Source organism: Gekko japonicus, unplaced genomic scaffold (assembly GCF_001447785.1).
Source record: "Gekko japonicus isolate JY-2015 unplaced genomic scaffold, Gekko_japonicus_V1.1 scaffold46, whole genome shotgun sequence".
In the NCBI taxonomy this organism is placed as follows: Eukaryota; Metazoa; Chordata; class Lepidosauria; order Squamata; family Gekkonidae; genus Gekko; species Gekko japonicus.
Window position 1 is genome coordinate 580,478 of NW_015169173.1, and position 17,297 is coordinate 597,774.

A 17,297-nucleotide genomic window follows, 5' to 3' on the forward strand; every position below is an offset into this window, starting at 1 on the left:
TCCAACCCTCTGCACAATGCAAGAAATATTCAAATACCTCCCCCTCCACACCCTCTGTGACCACTATTCCATACAACAGATCCACCCCATAGATCTATACAGGGGCTTTACAATCTCAGCTCTAACAATCTCAGCTGTTTCATTCTCAATCCCTTTCCTAATCATCCCTACCTTAAGGGTTTGACTTTTTTCCTATGCTGCAGCACACTGAGTTAGAACATAAGAGAAGTCATGTTGGGTCAGGCCAGTGGCCCATCCAGTCCAACACTCTGTGTCACACAGTGGCCCAAACCCAGGTGCCATAAGGAGGTCCACCAGCAGGACCAGAACTCCAGAAGCCCTCCCAGTGTTGCCCCCCAAGCACCAAGAATACAGAGCATCACCCTGGAGGAAATGACTACATTGGAGAGTAGACTTCCTTGCATTAGACTCCCCCCCCCAAATCTCTGCACCTGACTGGGCTCGGAAATGTGGAGGAGGATGAGGAAATGAGCTGGGAGAGGCAGAGACTATCATTATGGGATCCTTCTCTCCTAAGGAATATCCATCCCCTCTTCTAGCTCTCCCTCTAGGAGTTTCCCCCACCACTAGAGCTATCCCTTCCCAATGCAAGGCAAACAGCTCCAAGCAGAAAAGCCTCAACCCAGCCTCAAAGTCCCTTTGGGAAGGAGGCAGCAGGACCTCTGCACCTTACTGGGTGCTTGACAGCATCCTTCAGACTACATGTACTAAAAGGAATGACAGGATTGCCCATTGGAAACAATGGGAGAGACTTGAAGGTGCATTGGAAATAATGGGAACCAGGAATGTCAATTGACTTGCATAGGCTCCATTGAAATAACTTACAGCTCAAGAAGAGTTGCAAAGAAAATGTGGAATGGATTTTCTATTAAGATATCTGGAATGACAGCCCCCAACATGGAATGACAGCCCCTGGGAGTAGCAGAAGCATTCTGGAACTGGATTCACAGGCCCCAGAGTGGAATGACAGTCCCAGGGGGTAGCAAATGTTTTCTGAGACTGAAATGACAGCCCCCAGAGTACAGGGAGAGCCCGGGCAAGTATGCTTCCTACCTTTGTGCGCGCGCGCAGGAAAGCAGGAAAGCCAGACTCCACGTGCAGCCTGGGCAGAACTAAGGGCTGCTGGGAGCTGAGGGTGGGGCTTCACTTCCAGGAGGAAGCAAGCCCCCGTCCTAACTTCCCTCCCTCCCTCCCGGTCCCAACCCAGACGCTGAACATAGTTTCAGAATGGGGTGGGGGCAGCAAGGGTGGCTGGAACCAGTTGCCCCCGGGGGAGGCTGAGCACCTTCCTGAAAATTTTGGGGAAGGCTGCCGCCCCGCCGCCCCCACGAACTTTACGCCTATGCACACCTGCCACCCTCAGGCACACATACCCCAAATCTCCAGGTATTTCCCAACCCAGAGGTGGCAACCCTAGTCATAGGATATGGTTGCCAAGCTCCAGGTGATAAAACAAACAAGGGATCACAGTCATCCTTACAGGAAATGCAACAAAATAACCACTGTGATGTTAAACATTGTATTACATTATGAATAATTCATTCTTTATATTATTACAAGGAAAAGTCCATCCATTTCAGTGAGCACCTGGATGTAGGCTCATTTCTACCAGTCTTCCTCAGGAGTAATCCTATTATCTTCAAAGGTGTCGGCCTCTTGATATAACTTAGTGTTAGGCTTACCATTCCCCCGGGGGGGATTGCCCACTTTGAGGGCCCCAATCCACCAGCCCGCATCTGGCTGGTGGAGGGAACCGCACCCCCAAAGTCCCGGGATCACGTCAATGTGCCCAACACGATGACATCACCCAGAGGTGATGTCATTGTGCTGGGCACGTCGCCAGGGGGATGCTCTAGCACTGAGCTTAAAAAGCTCTATGCTACCATAGAGTTTCTGGCTGAATGCTAGAGCGTCCCCCCTGGCACCATGCCTAGTATGATTATGTCACTTCAGGGTGATGCGCTATGCGCATGCAGCAGAAGATCCCAAGGAGGAGCCAGGAGTCCCCCACCGGCAGAAAATAGGGACCTGGCAATCCTACTTAGTATTATGTTGGGAGCAAGCCAGACCTTCTTTTCTACACATATGGAAGAGCCTTCTGAATTAGGTTGGTAAACTGCTCGCTACAAGCCTCAGGAGTAAAAATTCTTCAGATTATTATCCTCTAGTTCCTTTTAATTGTTTATATTAGGAGCAAATCAGTCCTTCTTTTCTACCTGGCTGAAAGCCTTCTAAATTTTAAATTTGGCTGGCAAAAGAAGTTAAGGACTGGCCTGCTCCCAACAAAACACTAAGTTATATCAAGAGGCTGACACCTTTGAAGAGGAATTATTATAAAGAATTAATTATTCATAATACAATACAATGCTTAACAGGCAAAGATTTACTGAATGTCTGAAGCCATCACACCACAGTGGTTGTTTTGTTGACCCTCCAGGCGATGGCTGTAGATCTCCTGGGATTACAACGGATCTTCAGGCGAGAGAGATCAGATCACCTGGAGAAGATGGTGGCTTTGGAAGGCGGACTCTATGGTATTATGCTCCACTGAAGTCTCCCCCCCAAACCCCGCCCATCTAGGCTCCACCCCCAAAATGTCAGAGTATTTCCCAACCCAGAGCTGGCAATCGTATCATAGGGACAATATCACTTCACTCTTGCTCCATCTGCACTGGCAACCAGTTTGCTTCTGGGCTCAGTGCTGTTATTAGCTTTTAAAGCCCTGTGCAGGTTGAGGCCAGCATACTGTAAGAACAGCCTTCAATTTATGGTAGCCAATTCCAGACTGGGAAATTCCTGGAGATTTGGGGGGCAGGGTAGAGCCATGGTGACCAAGAAGTTAAGACGCTGAGCTGCAGACCGGAGGGTCTGTAGTTCAGCAGTTCGAGACCCGAGTGTGCCGCACGATGGAGTGAGCTCCTGTCTCTGGTTCCAGCTCCTGCCAACCTAGCAGTTCTAAAGCAAGAAATTGCAAGTAGATAAATCGGTACCACTTCAGTGGGAAGGTAACAGCATTCCATACGTCTCAGCATTTAGTCTTGCCAGCCATATGACCACGGAAATGTCTTTGGGCAGCGCTGGCTCTTCGGCTTGGAAATGGAGATGAACACCGCCCCCTAGAGTCAGATTCGACTGGCTTTCGAGCAAGGGAAACCTTTACCTTTTTAGAGCCTAGAGATGACAGGGTTTGGGGAGGAGAGGGACCACAGCAGGGTGTACTTCTATAGAGTCTATTTTCCAAGGCAGCCATTTTCTCCAGGGGAATTGATCACTGTCACCTGAAGATTGGTTGTGATCCCAGGAGATCTCCAGGCCCCACCTGGCAGTTGGTAACCCTATGAACCTACCCATCCACCCTAATGATCTTTTGAGGCCCTGCTTTGGGTGCTCATTTCACCTAAGTTTAGATGGGTGGCAACCCATGGGTGGCAACCATGGCCTTCTTGGTTGTGGTGCCCAAACTTTGAAACTCCCTTGCCAGGGATATTCATTTGTCTTTCTCTATTGTTGTCTTTCCCCAGTGGGTAACAACTTGATGTACATCCAGTAACTCTCAAGGGCCCTCCTATTTGGTTGCATCGATACGTGTGCTTGTATGGTGATATAAAGCGGTAGATCGATGCAGGGCTTTTTTGGTAGAAAAAGCCCAGCAGGAACTCATTAGCATATTAGGCCACACCCCATACTGTCCCTTGGCTTGCCCGGGTGCCCTGCAGCTGTGGAGAGCCTGGGCAAGCCCCCCCTTGAAGGGAAGGCAGTTTAAACTGCCTTCCCTTGGCTTGTCTGGGTGCCTCGTGGCTGTGGGGAGCCCGGGCAAGCAGACCCTTGGACAGGCCGGGGAAGGCATGGGGAGGCATGGCCCGCCCGCCCCGAAGTCACTGGGGGGGGTCACTGGGGGGGGGTCACTCTCCAGGCCTTCCCTCTGTAGCCACACATGCACGGGTTTTGGCTGTAGTGGGCATGGCCAACTCTGAAGCCAGCTGGAACTCCGTTCCTGTGCGTTCCTGCCCAAAAATAGCCCTGGATCGATGTATAAATCGATGATGCAGTCTCATTTGGAGTACTGTGTACAGTTCTGGTCATCACACCTCAAAAAGGATATTATAGCATTGGGAAAAGTGCAGAAAAGGGCAACTAGAACGATAAAAGGGTTGGAACATTTTCCCTATGAAGAAAGGTGAAAGCGCTTGGAGCTCTTTAGCTTGGATAAACGACAGATGAGGGGTGACATGATAAAGGCTTATAAGATTATGCATGGGTTAGAGCAGGTAGAGAAAGAAGTACTTTTCTCCCTTTCTCACAATACAAGAACTTGTGGGCACTCAATGAAATTGCTGAGCAGTCGGCTTAGAACAGATAGAAGGAAGTACTTCTTCACCCAAAGAGTGATTGACACATGGAATTCACTGCCCCAGGAGGTGGCGGTAGCTACAAGCATGGACGGCTTCAAGAGAGAATTGGATAAACATATGGAGCAGAGGTTCATCAGTGGCTATTAGCCACAAGGTATAGATAGGAACTCTCAGTCTGGGGCAAGGGTTGCACTATATCCTTGGTTGGTGGTTGGGGGGGGGGCAACGGTGGGAGGGCTTCTAGTGTCCCGGCCCCACTGCTGGACCTCCTGATGGCCCCTGGTATTTTTGGCCGCTGTGTGACAGAGTGTTGGACTGGATGGGCCATTGGCCTGATCTAACATTGGCTTTTCTTATGTTCTTATGTTCTTATGATATGTTTTTCTATGGAACTTGTAGGGCAACATATTTTTGTTTTGATATTGTATGCCTGCATGGCAATACGTTTTTATTGAATAGATTACATATTTATGTTTGAATACATTAAACATTTTATATTTTCAGTGCTGCTTGAATGTTTTAAATGCTTTACTGTTGTGACGTTGTCTGCCTTGGAAACCCAATTTGGATAGAAAGGTTGCTTAGAGGTGTTTTAAATAAGAAATATGTGAGCCTCGCCCCACTGGAAATCTGAAGTGGGACAGACAAGACAGATTTAGTGAGAAGTCGATCTGGGTTATCTTTCCCATCCTAACCACACTGGATAGCCCCACCTGCTTGCTAAAGACCCGCTCTTCATTGCAACATAACTGACAGCCTCAAAACACAAGCAAGGCGCAGGTTAACATCAGTGACACCTTTGAGTGGAGCCAGTTTGTGTTTGGATTTTCATTGCAAAGTGGAACCTTTTGCATAGTGCTTTCAAGGGCGTGACCGAATCCCACGCCAAGCTAAGAGACGCATTGCATTGGTTCCTCTTCAGTATGGGCACTGTGTCTGATGAGACAGGCAGGACTGGGGACACCCCGACTTTCCCACAGCCCCCCTGCTTCTCCCATCCTTCCCACCATCCTCCCATACTGGACTTTTTGATAGGGTTGCCAGGTCTGGGTTGGAAAATACCTGGAGAGTTTGGGGGTGGTTCCGGGAGAGGGTTGGGTTTGAGGAGGGGAGGGGCCTCAGCATAGTATAATGCCATAAAGCCCACCCTTCAAAGCAGCCATTTTCTCCAGGGGAGCTGATCTCTGTCAGCTGGAGGTCTGTTGTTAAAGCAGGAGATCTCCAGGACCCACCTGGAGGCTGGCAACCCTATTTTTGAGTGGGGGGGGAGATGCTGGAAACTGTTTAGTCCCATACATAACCATGCAGCGTTCTCTGTATTTATGTAAAGCTCTGAGCTTCATGTGCATTATCTTTTTTGTGATTCTTGCCGCAGCCCCTTAAGGTAGGTCAATATTAATATCTCCCATGCCGCAGGTGGGAAGTTGCGAGAAAGGAACCAGCCTAAGGCAAACGAATGAATTTGTGGCAGTGGCAAGATTTGAACTGGGGACCTCCCAGTTCACAGCTCTTTCTTTTAGCCACTGTACTACACCTGCTTCTGTACAAGCAGCATGTGCATAAGGATCATACCTGCCTCCCTTGATGTGCACTCAGACTAGTGCTGGCACAGAAACAGTGCGCATACAAGGGTCTCTTCCTGTGTTTGGCCTCTCTTGAAAAGTAGTATTCCCAATGGCAGGGATGAAGCCCTATATTCTGTATGTGCATGACTCAATGCCAGCATTAGGCTGCACACAAACAAAGTTAGCAGACACAACCCCTCCACTGCCTCTGCATGCATTGCCGACACATAGTACTATATTTGCCTGCCACTCTGGATTTTCTCAGTGTTTGAGTTGAGGCGATTTGTCCACGGCAAAACAGCATACAAATAACCCGAGGCAATGTAGTAAGACATTTTAGAAATATAGAAGGTTTGGGTTTAAAAATGAACCAAATAGTTTATAAAATCCATATATCTGTCTCTGTCTTTGCTAGCAAACAGGCTTGGGTTTTTTCCCACTGAACCAAAGATGTAACACATTCCATTCCCAGGAAATCTCCACAGGTGTGAGACCTAGAATTTCCTAGGCAATAAAATGTAGCTAACAGGAAAGGCCATTTGGGCAGTTGACAGACTTCAATCTCCTGAAAAACTAACTCCTGAAATACAGGAGTTCACACACCCCCATCTCAGAGATAACATCAAAGGACAGTTTATTTCCCATGATTAGGAAACACCAGAACAAAAACAATGACACTGTATTGATCTGGTAAAATGTAATTTTTGTTGTGTGAGACCAAAGAAGCAATGTCCTGTAAAACAATTTCAACTTCTAAATGTTAATTTACAACTGTAATTTGATTATTGAGGGACCTCTTTGATCATTTGGTATAAATACTGGTCAGTTTCGCTGGCTCTTGAAGGATTGGGAGAGGCTTTCACTCTCCTGAAATATTGGGAGTCAGCCTGAAAGGCCTTTCGTTTTTCTGCATGTTTGGGTGGGATATCTCTGCTTGCATGTTCATTTTTCTGTATATTTGCTGCCTGCCTTTAGGAAATAGAAGTGTACTGTGTTGGCAAGCTGGCATAAGCGTCTTTTGCTGGCCACCTTGTCAGGTAAACTTTTGAATGTTTTTCTTTTAATAAAGATAAGTTTTATTTTAAGAAGAGACCTTTGAGTGTCTCTGCCAGCGCTTAGCAGTTTCCAAGCTTACACCTCTGCCTTTGGTAAGGAGGCAACACTCAGGGGACACACGAACCAGAGGGGGAGTGTGGGTGGCACGGGTAGATGCATTCACAGACACGTGCAGCCACACTTTTCTCACGACACGAAACAGCAGGCTGAAACCAGGCTGACCGCTGAAGACAGGTAATGTAATGCTGAATGGGGGGGGAAACCCCAGGTAATTGTGAATTTCCTACATTGTGCGGGGGTGGGGGGGTTTGGACTAGATGGCCCCGGAGGTCCTTTCCAACTCCGTAATTCAATGATTCTATGAAAAAGAAGGCTGAACTCGATTTTAGTGCAGAATGGGGGGGGGGGTAGCCCAGATTAAAAAGAAGGTTGAATTCGATTTTAGTGCAGAATTGCTTGGAGGACACCACGGTGAACATGGATTAAAAGGAGAGTGCAGAAAGAGCCATCGTTGTGCCACTGGTGCAGGGCGTCTCCATCTACCTTCAAAACTCTGGACCTTCCCCTGGTCAGTAGTGGGCTTAACCAACTCACCTGGCCAGCAACAGATTTTTCCCCCCTGTCTCCTTCCCCCCAATGAAATCCTTCCTTTTCTCTGCAGAAATTACTTGCAGCCATTTCCTTAAATGGAAGCAATTAATGTTGGACCCCATCAGAGTGGTAATCGATCTGAACGTAATGGTGATCATGACGTTTGGAGAGAGAAGCAAATCCTCCCCCCCCCCCCAATGTCCTGCATCTGTACCCATATCTTATTCCCTCCATGAGGAAAGGGGAGGGAGACACACAACTCTGAGCTGATAACTGCTGGTAAGGAAAATGGTAAACAGTCCTTCTCTTGTCTCCCTGTCTGGGTTGCTTCTTCAGTCCCATTTTCTTCCTTTTGAGGTTTTTCATTATGAAGAAAATGTTAGGCCTAGGGATGCCAGCCTCCAGTTGGGACCTGGAGATCCCCTGGAATTACAACTCATCTCCAGACTACAGAGATCAGTTCACCTGGAGAAAATGGATGCTTGGGAGGGTGGACTCTATGGTACTGTACCCCACTGAGGTCCATGTCCTCCCCAGGCTCCATCCCCAAATCTCCAGGACTTTCACAACCTGGATCTGGCAACTCTAACCCCCCATTCCCCACTGGTGGCCAAGGGGCACCTGGCAACCCTCCTCAGGCCTTTCATAGATGCAATGTAATTTACTTCTGTTTTGGTAGATCCAATTTGACATTTCTGGGTCACATGAAAGTATCCTATTGCTTCTGTCTCCAGGTCACATAGAAGTACCCAAAACAATATTCCCATAAATGGCTGAGCAAATGAAATCAAGCATCTTTGTATTTTAATTCTCTCTCTCTGTGTTATTGAAATTATGTTAAACAACACAGATTCATTTAAATGACCTGTGTCTACCCCCCCTCCCCAAAACATAAAAGTTAAAAACAAAAGACAGTACCTGCTTTCTTTTCCAGAACTTCAGGTGCACACGGGGATTCTCTGTTTCTTTTTCTCCCTTGGGTCCTTTCCCCAGCAGGTGAAGGAAACAGACATTCAATGGCAAGCGTCTTTTGAAAGATGTTTTGGATAGGGAAATTTATGATCAGTAGCCAGCCTCCATTCTTTTAATTATTATTTTTTTGCAGTGAGTGGGGAATAAGATTTCCCGCTAATCGTTCAGCATTCGGAAATCCCTCATCTAAATAGTGTTATACATCTGTGTTGTTGTTTTTAAAGGAGAAGGATGGAAGAGCAGCATACTGGAACTCCGAAGTTCTCATTAGTCTTTCCTGGCACAGTTTAACATTCAAGTTTGTTGGGGAAACAGGTTTTTCTTGCCCCAAGGAAGGGAGATGGCTGCTTGCTCTCCATTCAGAGGAAGCCTAAAATATCCGTTGTAGCTGCAGCATTGCTTTGAAGAAGAAAATGAGAAAGTTTGCTGCTGCAACGCTTATCTCTAAGTTCTGCAGGTGGGGATGTTGATGTCTGGATTTCTCGGGGACCGTGGGAGAGAGTTGGTTCCCAGCTTCAGCGCTAAACGGTCGGAGCAATTTCTCCTGCGCGCGGGAGGGTGGCTAATTGGCCAGGGCAGTGGGGGGGGGGTTGCATATGAATACCCTATATCCTATTATGCCCCGTGGGCAGACGTCATTCTTAACAGTGCCTATGTTAATGCATCTATAGCTCTTCAATAAAGTATTACTTTCCTGAAAGCGTGTACTATGTTGTTGGCTGTGGGTTCTGACATTCTGTTAAGAATCCTTCATTCTCTGTCTACGTGCCTCTCTCCCAAACCGAGACGAGCGCTGAAGAGGAGAACCCTATTCCCGATGAGGAGGAGGAAGAGGGAGAGGAAGAAGCGGTCCCAATCCCTACCACGACTGGGGGTGCGACTCCCATGACCCAGGCATCGGTACCAGTGACCACAATGCCACCAGTGACAGTGGCTGGGATGGGAGCCGTCCCAAAGACAACCTCGACATTGGTGTTCCTGACCCCCTCGGGGCCATGGCAGCCGCCCGGCCAGGGGTATCGTCTCAGCTCCAGATGGAGCCAATTTAACCCGGATTCCATGGCAGAGACTTATATGCTTACACACGGGCCCCCGAGAGACAGCAGGTTTGACCTGGGATTTCACGCTGGAGGTTACCCCCTGTATGGGGCCTCCTTTGAACCACCACCGGCCCCGTGGGTGACGGAGCGGTCAAAGGCGAGGAGTGGGCGCGTGTCCCCGGATGAGGGACTGGAACTGGCCCACAGGATGGAGATGGCGGATCGAGAAAGGCAACAACTGCAGAGGGACCTGGAGGGCCTGTTCCATGCGATCCCGCAGTTGGTAATCCAAGCCATCAGAGAAGAGAGGGAAACACAACCGGTGGCAGGCTCCCCCGCCGCAGCCCCAGCCTGGAGACGTGCCCAGGCCGTGCCCCGGGGGAGGCCCCAGTTCCAGCACCCTGACCCTGACCTGCCAGCCCGAGAGGCCTGGTGATCCATCGCCCGAAGGACCTCATCGAAGCCACGTTCGACGGGAACCCTGAGGAATTTTCCTACTTTGTGGTTCGAGTGATGAAGTTTGTGGAAAGGTCGGGCCACCTGTTCCCAGATGACAGCAGTCATGTGGATGTGGTAGCGGCATGCCTGCAGGGCCCCATGGCGGCTTGGTATGTGAGCCTGCACAACACATGGGGCCCCGAGTTAGTGAATTTGGATGCTTTTATGTGGGCATTGCGGGCCCAATTCGAAGACCGGAATGCCGGGCCAAAGGCAAGGGCGTTCCTACATACCCTGAAGCAAGGCAAGAGATCCGTGAGGGAGTACTCCTCGGAGTTCATGTTGCATGCGGCCAAAGTTCAAACGTGGCCTGATCCGGTGCTGGCAGAGTTATACCAAGTGGGATTGAATCCGGAAATCCGAGAAACAGTCCTACCAGTGGTAGATCCAATCTCCCTCCCGGCATGGATGCACGAGGCGGAGAGTACGGAAACCCACCAGAACCCCCTGTGCCTGGACATCGCCACGGCGGGAGGTAAGCCTACCACTCCAGCTCCAAAAGGGAAACCGGCGCGGCAGTTCGAGTCTATGTGGGAGCAACGCATGTGTCAAGGACTCTGTCTGAAGTGTGGGGAAAGGGGCCACTTTGTGGCCAACTGCAGTGGAGCGGGTCCCGGAAAGCAGGGGCCCAGTGATCAGGCGAAAGGGCGCCCCGCCACCCCTTCCAAAAAGCCGACTGGGAAACCAAAATACGCCAAAGCCTTGCCAGCAACCCCTGAGGAATTGGAAAACGACTCCAGCGAAGACGACCCCGAGCCGGCGGGAAAAGACCCGGTCCTGTTGTGAGAGGCGCTGAGCAGCAGGGCCCGATCCCGGAGGCGCCTAAAGTGGTGAGCAGCTTCCCCCCCTTGTTTTTCATGACTGTGACTTTGATTAACCCCGTCTTTTGAAAGATGTTTTGGATAGGGAAATTTATGATCAGTAGCCAGCCTCCATTCTTTTTTTTCTTTTTCTTTTGCAGTGAGTGGGGAATAAGATTTCCTGCTAATCGTTCAGCATTCAGAAACCCCTCATCTAAATAGCATTATACATCTGTGTTGTTGTTTTTAAAGGAGAAGGATGGAAGAGCAGCATACTGGAACTCCGAAGTTCTCATTAGTCTTTCCTGGCACAGTTTAACATTCAAGTTTGTTGGGGAAAACAGGTTTTTCTTGCCCCAGGGAAGGTAGATGGCTGCTTGCTCTCCATTCAGGGGGAGCCTAAAATATCCATTGTAGCCGCAGCATTGCTTTGAAGAAGAAAATGAGAAAATGGGCAGGGGGAGCACATTTGGCCTTCAGGGTTTTAAACCCACCTGAGGAAAAGAGGCAGAACATGGGCCTCCCTGAAGGTCCAACCGCATGATCCACTAGTCCTAGGTCCTATTAAGCAGATGTGTGCTGGGAGGGTCTTCCTGGCTGATACTTGGATTCTCACAGGTCTGGTTGTCAGTTCAGACCAAGACCATTGGGACCCCTGCAGTTTTCTTGACCTGAAACACCCCAGGGAGCCACTGTCCCCCCCCCCCCCCCCGGGAAACTTACATGTAATCTCTCCATACAAATGTAGCCCATTGGTCCAGTGGGCAGCCCTGTAGCCAGGAAATTCTCGGTGTGTGTGTGTGGGGGGGGAGAGGCGCATGCCCCTGACATGGTGACATCACTTGTGACATCACCAGGAAGTCATTGGCCAGCAGGCAGGCTCTCCATTCGCAGAGGTTCAGGAGCCCCCGTGCACTGGGAATGTAGAGGGAGAAGGAGAGCTGAGGAGGCAGGCAGGCAGGCTGGGCAGCAGGCAGTGAGCAAAAGGAAGCATCATTCTCTAATGGCTCGCCTCGGCATCTCGGCCACCACGCTGCTGCTGCTGAGGGAGAGCTGAGGCAGCAAGCAGGTGCACATCTTTGCCAATGGGGATCCCGGGGGTCAGGGTAGGAGGGGGGTCTGGCATCCTCCTGGGAAGGGCTAGGGGCCATCTGTGGGGGACACTGCCCCCCCCCAAGCCTCCCCATGGCTACAGGCCTGCCAGTGGGCCAAACAGTATCTCCTCAAGGCCATTTCAAGATAGTAAATTGGTATTGGGGTAAACACTTAAGCACCCTCTTTCCATGTGTGCCATGCCCCTGTTTTGAACAGCCCCCACATGCCCTCGAAGCAGAGTCACATTCTTCTTGGCTCCCTGCAAGGAGGCATTCTGATTAGGATAAATCTAGAAATTTCACTCAGGAACTCCCGGCCCTAGTCTGCTTGACAGGACCCTGGGCATTGACCTTGACAGACCAATGGTCTCACTCAGTATAAAGCAGCTTTATGCACTCTAAATTTCACCAATATGCCATCTAGCAGCTGAATTCAAACTGCAGATACTATATTTTTTATCTCTCACTTCATCCTGTTAGCTCAGGGAGATATATACAGTTTTCCCCTTTTACACCCCAACATTCCTATGAGGTAGGCTAGGCTGAGAGAGGGAGAGGGAGTGATTGATCACCCTGTGAGCTTCTTGAGTGAGCAGGGATCTGAACCCAGACCTCCCACATACTGTCTAACAAGAAGAAGAAGAGGAGGAGGAGGAGACTGGATTTATCCCCTGCCCTTCACTACCCAAAGGAGTCTCAGAGCGGCTTACAAACTCCTTTCCCTTCCCCTCCCCACAACAGACACCTTGTGAGGTAGGTGGGGCTGAGAGAGCTCTGACAGAAACTGCTCTTTTTCAAGAACAGCTGTGCCAGAACTATGGCTTGCCCAAGGTCATCCAGCAGGTGCAATTGGAGGAGTGGGGAATCAAACCTGGTTCTCTCAGATTAGAGTTAGCACACTTAACCACTACACCAAACTGGCACTATACAACCTCTCTTGGTATACACTTTGCTCGATCATTGGCTCATCTACCCCAGCCTGACTAGCAGCAGCCCTCCAAGATCTCAAGCAGGAGCCTTTCCCAGCTCTGCCACTTTTAACTGGAGGTGACCCCTGAGACCTTTTGCACCCAAAGCTTGAATTTACTTGAAAAGATACAATCTAAATTCCTTCCTGCCATTTTACAGGTCCCTCCAGCCATCTCTAACTCTCTTCTCCATCTAGAAACAGGCCAAATGAGGACTGAGAGGATTTTGTTGGCATCTGCTTTCCAGTGGCTTAAGACACTCACAGGACCGGCTCGAGGTGTTGCTGCGCCCTAGGTGAGGTGCAGATGCCAACCTCCCGGTGGGGCCTGGAAGCCCTTTTGATGCCGCCTCCTCCTCCCCCCCGGGGGGAGGGGGAGGGCGGGTGAGCTGCGGCGCTGCCTCCTGCGACCCGGCCGGACGTCTTCCTTCTTCTGCTGGCGGCAGCGAGTCCCCTGAGGGGGAAGCGAGGGCGAGCTGCGGCACCAACTTCTGCACCCCGGCCGGGTGCAGAGAGAGAGGGGGGGGCGGGCAGGCAGAGACCCCCGATCCCCGCCGCCTTTCTTTCCTCTCTCGCCGGGAGCAGGGGCTCAGCTGCCATGGGGCTCTGCTACCCTCCCCGGCCCCTTCCCATGGTGGCGGCGAGCTGCGGCACCGCCTCCTGCACCCTGGCCAAGTGTCCTCCTGCTTCTGCTGGTGGCGGCGAGTCCCTGCTGGCCGCCGCCATGCCGCCTCTGCCTCCTCCCCCCTGAGGGGGGAGGGTGGGCAAGCTACGGCGTCGCCTCCTGCACCCCGGCCGGGCGCAGAGAGAGAGGGGGTGGGTGGGCAGAGAACCTTGATCCCCACCGCCTTTCTTTTCTCTCTCGCCGGGAGGGGGGGCCCAGCTGCCGTGGGGCCCTGCTTCCCTCCCCGGCCCCTTCCCATGGTGGCGGCAATCACCCGGTTAGGGTGGCGGGGGACCTTTTGGAGAGGGGCGGGGTGCAGTTTGGCACCCCTGAGGGCCGGCGCGCCCTAGGCGAGCACCTAGTTCGCCTAGCAGGCGAGCCGGCCCTGGACACTCATTAACCCAAGTAACGCAAGATTCTTATCAACTGAATTGGAATGGGTCTTTCACCAGCTGCTGTTTTGTCGCAGACCATTGATCAAGCAAAATCTACAATTAGGCAAAGGATCTGTGACATGGAACACCAGCAAGACCTAATGAAGTCTCCTGGCTTCAGGGCCCCTGAAAAGATGAAATACATCATGTCAGTGGCCCAGTATCTTAAAACTCTAGCTTTCCCCCCTTACAGGAGGGCCAGATGTAATGCCATGCCGTCCATGATCTTAGAAGGGAGATATAAGAAGATCGCATATTCAGAGAGAATTTGTCCTTGCCCCCTAGCCAAGGTGGAGACAATGGGACATGTTTTTCCCCCCGTTGCCCCCTCTATAAACAAATTCGAGATGAGACAGTTTTTTCCCTTGTAGACAGACCTGTGGTAGGGGCAGACAAGACCTGCTTAGATAAATTATTAACAGAGGACATTTCTGTTATTACCAAGCTAACTGCTAGATCTTGCGCTCAGGCGATTAAAGTGCGCAGTAAATTTCAGTCCTCCCCCCATGAGCCTTGACTTAGTTTCCTTCGGGAGGTCTGTTATACAGCTCTTGCTCCTCTTAAATTCCTTGGTTTAAATTAAAAAAATGGTCACCTATCATGCTATGTTATGTATTTTATAATATATATATTTCTCTTTTTGGTATAGATTTATTTAGCTTTTTGTTAAGTTTTCTATTTCTATATTTTAACTGGAGTTTTTAGCTTGTATATTTGTATACCTGAATAATGTTTGTTTTTGTCAACGTGATCTGGTCATGGACTATAATATAATAAAATTGAATTGCATCCAAAGCACAAACTAGAACTATCTACCATGGCAGCTGCCAGAGATCTTTCCCAATCCTGCAATCTAAATTCCAGGGGTTTACGCAAGCAGCAAGGCAAGGATGCATGCTTGGATGAATGCACAGCCCCTCCCTTCGCTGCCCTTCCCTCCCTCAATTAGCCTAGGGGCACTCAACATAAATTATACAGAATTGTTGGTAGTTTCCAAGGAAGGCAGTTTTTTTTATGGCCGCCTCCTCATCTGGATCTAGATGGGGCATCGGCAGTCATTTTTATATGCACACAGACCAAACCAGCGATACTTGTTCTGGGTTTCACCTCTGTGTTCCTTGCACAACTCAGGAGAAACTGTGGAGAGGCCTTGCATCCACCGGCCTTTTTCAGAGGCCATGGCTTAAGCAAGAACGGTGTTAAGTAATAAATGAAGGGGTAAGAAAGGAAGACTCTCAAGGTCATAGCCAGCCTTCCTGGCTGGGTGTGGTTGCAAAAAGGCAAATGGAAAAAACAGCTAACAAAGGAGCACCTGCCTCTGCCCACACCAATTAATCTCAGCCCAAATTGGATTTTTGACATCTCTAGCTCTATTATCCTCTTCAACAGCTATCACTGAGAACCCACTTGTGTGTTCAAAGGTGGTGCTTCAAAGGTAGAGACTTCCACTGACACAAAACCTCTCGCATCAGTCAAAGGTTCAATGTACCCTGAGAGCCAGCGTGGTGTAGTGGTTAACAGTGGTTGACTTTAATCTGGAGGACTCGATTTGATTCCCCCCACTTGTCCACATGCAGCCTGCTGGGTGAAATTGGGCCAATCACAGTTCTCTCAGAACTCTCTCAGCCCCACCACCTTACAAGTTGCCTGTTGTGAAGACCGTATCTGCAGTAGTGAAATTCTCCACATTGACATTTTAAAAACTGCATGTTATGTGAAATTTTCTGCGGTAGATTTTTCCTCACCGGGCCCAAACCCAAAGTTTTCTCCTTCTTACCCCATGCTTTCAGAACTCGCTAAAACTGGGGATTCCAAAAATGCAGGGAAAGAAGGAGAAAACTTCAGGTTTGCGCCTGGTGAGGAAAAATCTACAGTGGAAAATGTCACCTAATGCGCAGTTTTAAAAACATCAATGCGGGGAATTTCACTACTGCAGAAATGGTCATGGAAAGAGGAAGGGAAGAAGATCATAAGCTGCTTTGAGACTCCTTAAGGTAGAGAAATGTGAGGATATAAAAACCTGCTCTTCTTCTTCTTCTTTTACCCTACAGATCTACAGAACCCAAACTACTTGTTAAACCAAATATGATCCTTTGGGCACAGAATGTAAGCCATAATATTGAATTAGAACAATGGGAACAAATATGGAAAGAAAACATTAAGATAACGAAAGCCTGGCGGGAGCTGGTCCATGGGGTCGTGAAGAGTTGGACTCGACTGTGCGACTGAACAACAACAACATTGCATTTAAAGAGAATATGTATGTTTTACAGATGGTATATAACACCTGACAGAATAGCTAAAGGGAATAGTAAGTGTTCTAACAAATTATGAAAGTGTTTATCTAATACAGGATCCTTTTATCATATGTGGTGGCATTGTGATGTAACTAAGAGATACTGGAGATGGATTCATGCAATAATGCAGAAGATATTGGGATGTACAATTCCATTTATGCATTTACGCCCAAAGTAATGCTACTGAGTATACTACCTAAAGACTTTGAAAAAAGCAACAGATATTTAATTATCTACTTTACCACAGTGGCAAGAATGCTATATGCCAAATACTGGAAGGCACAAGATGTACCAAAAAATCAGGAATATGTACAAAAACTGGTGGAAACACAAGAAAGTGATAAATTGACTTTGTTGATAAGAGGATCCACAAACTATACATTCCAGAACACATGAAGGCGCTTCTATCTACATACTAATACTGAAGTGGCCCCGTGCGTGCGGATATCTAAATCTGCGCTCCGGGGCCACCTGGGGGGCAGGGAGAGGTTTGTGCACACGTGGGGCGGTCCCCACGTGTGCACAAAAATCTGAAATCCCTGAAAAAAAATCGGGGGGATTTAAATCCCCCCGAAACTCACAGAGCGTCCCCTGCGCATGCGCAGGGAACACTCTGTGAGCGCCACCGCCGCCATTTGGAAGTTGAGCGGCGAGCAGGGAGGGGGGGCAGAGCAGCAAGGGCCTAGCGGCTCGCCGCTGGGCCCTCAGTTTGGAGCCGGGGGGAGAAAAATCCATCGCTGCCGCTTGCGAGGGAAGCGGCGAGCACAGAGGAGAAGCCCAGCAGCGGCGGCGGAGGAGACCGCCGAAGCCGCAGGTAAGAGGAGCTGGGGGGGAACCGGCCAGGCCCGGCGGCTGGAAGCCGCCTGGGCCTCGCTTCGTAGCCGGGGGGGAACCGGCGGGGGGAACCGGCGAGGCCCGGCAGCTGCAAGCCGCTTGGGGCGCGCGA

At 49.8% G+C, this 17,297-nt stretch overlaps 1 protein-coding gene across 1 annotated transcript in view; it reads right to left on the reverse strand.

Annotated features, from left to right (window-relative positions):
• LOC107114401 overlaps positions 1-8,785 on the reverse strand; it is a 19,777-nt gene extending 10,992 nt beyond the window's left edge. Inside the window, exon 1 of the mRNA XM_015415872.1 lies at positions 8,504-8,785. The gene's annotated coding sequence lies outside the window, so the exon portion shown is untranslated. The remainder of the gene's footprint in view (positions 1-8,503) is intronic.
• Between the last annotated feature and the right edge of the window lie 8,512 nt (positions 8,786-17,297).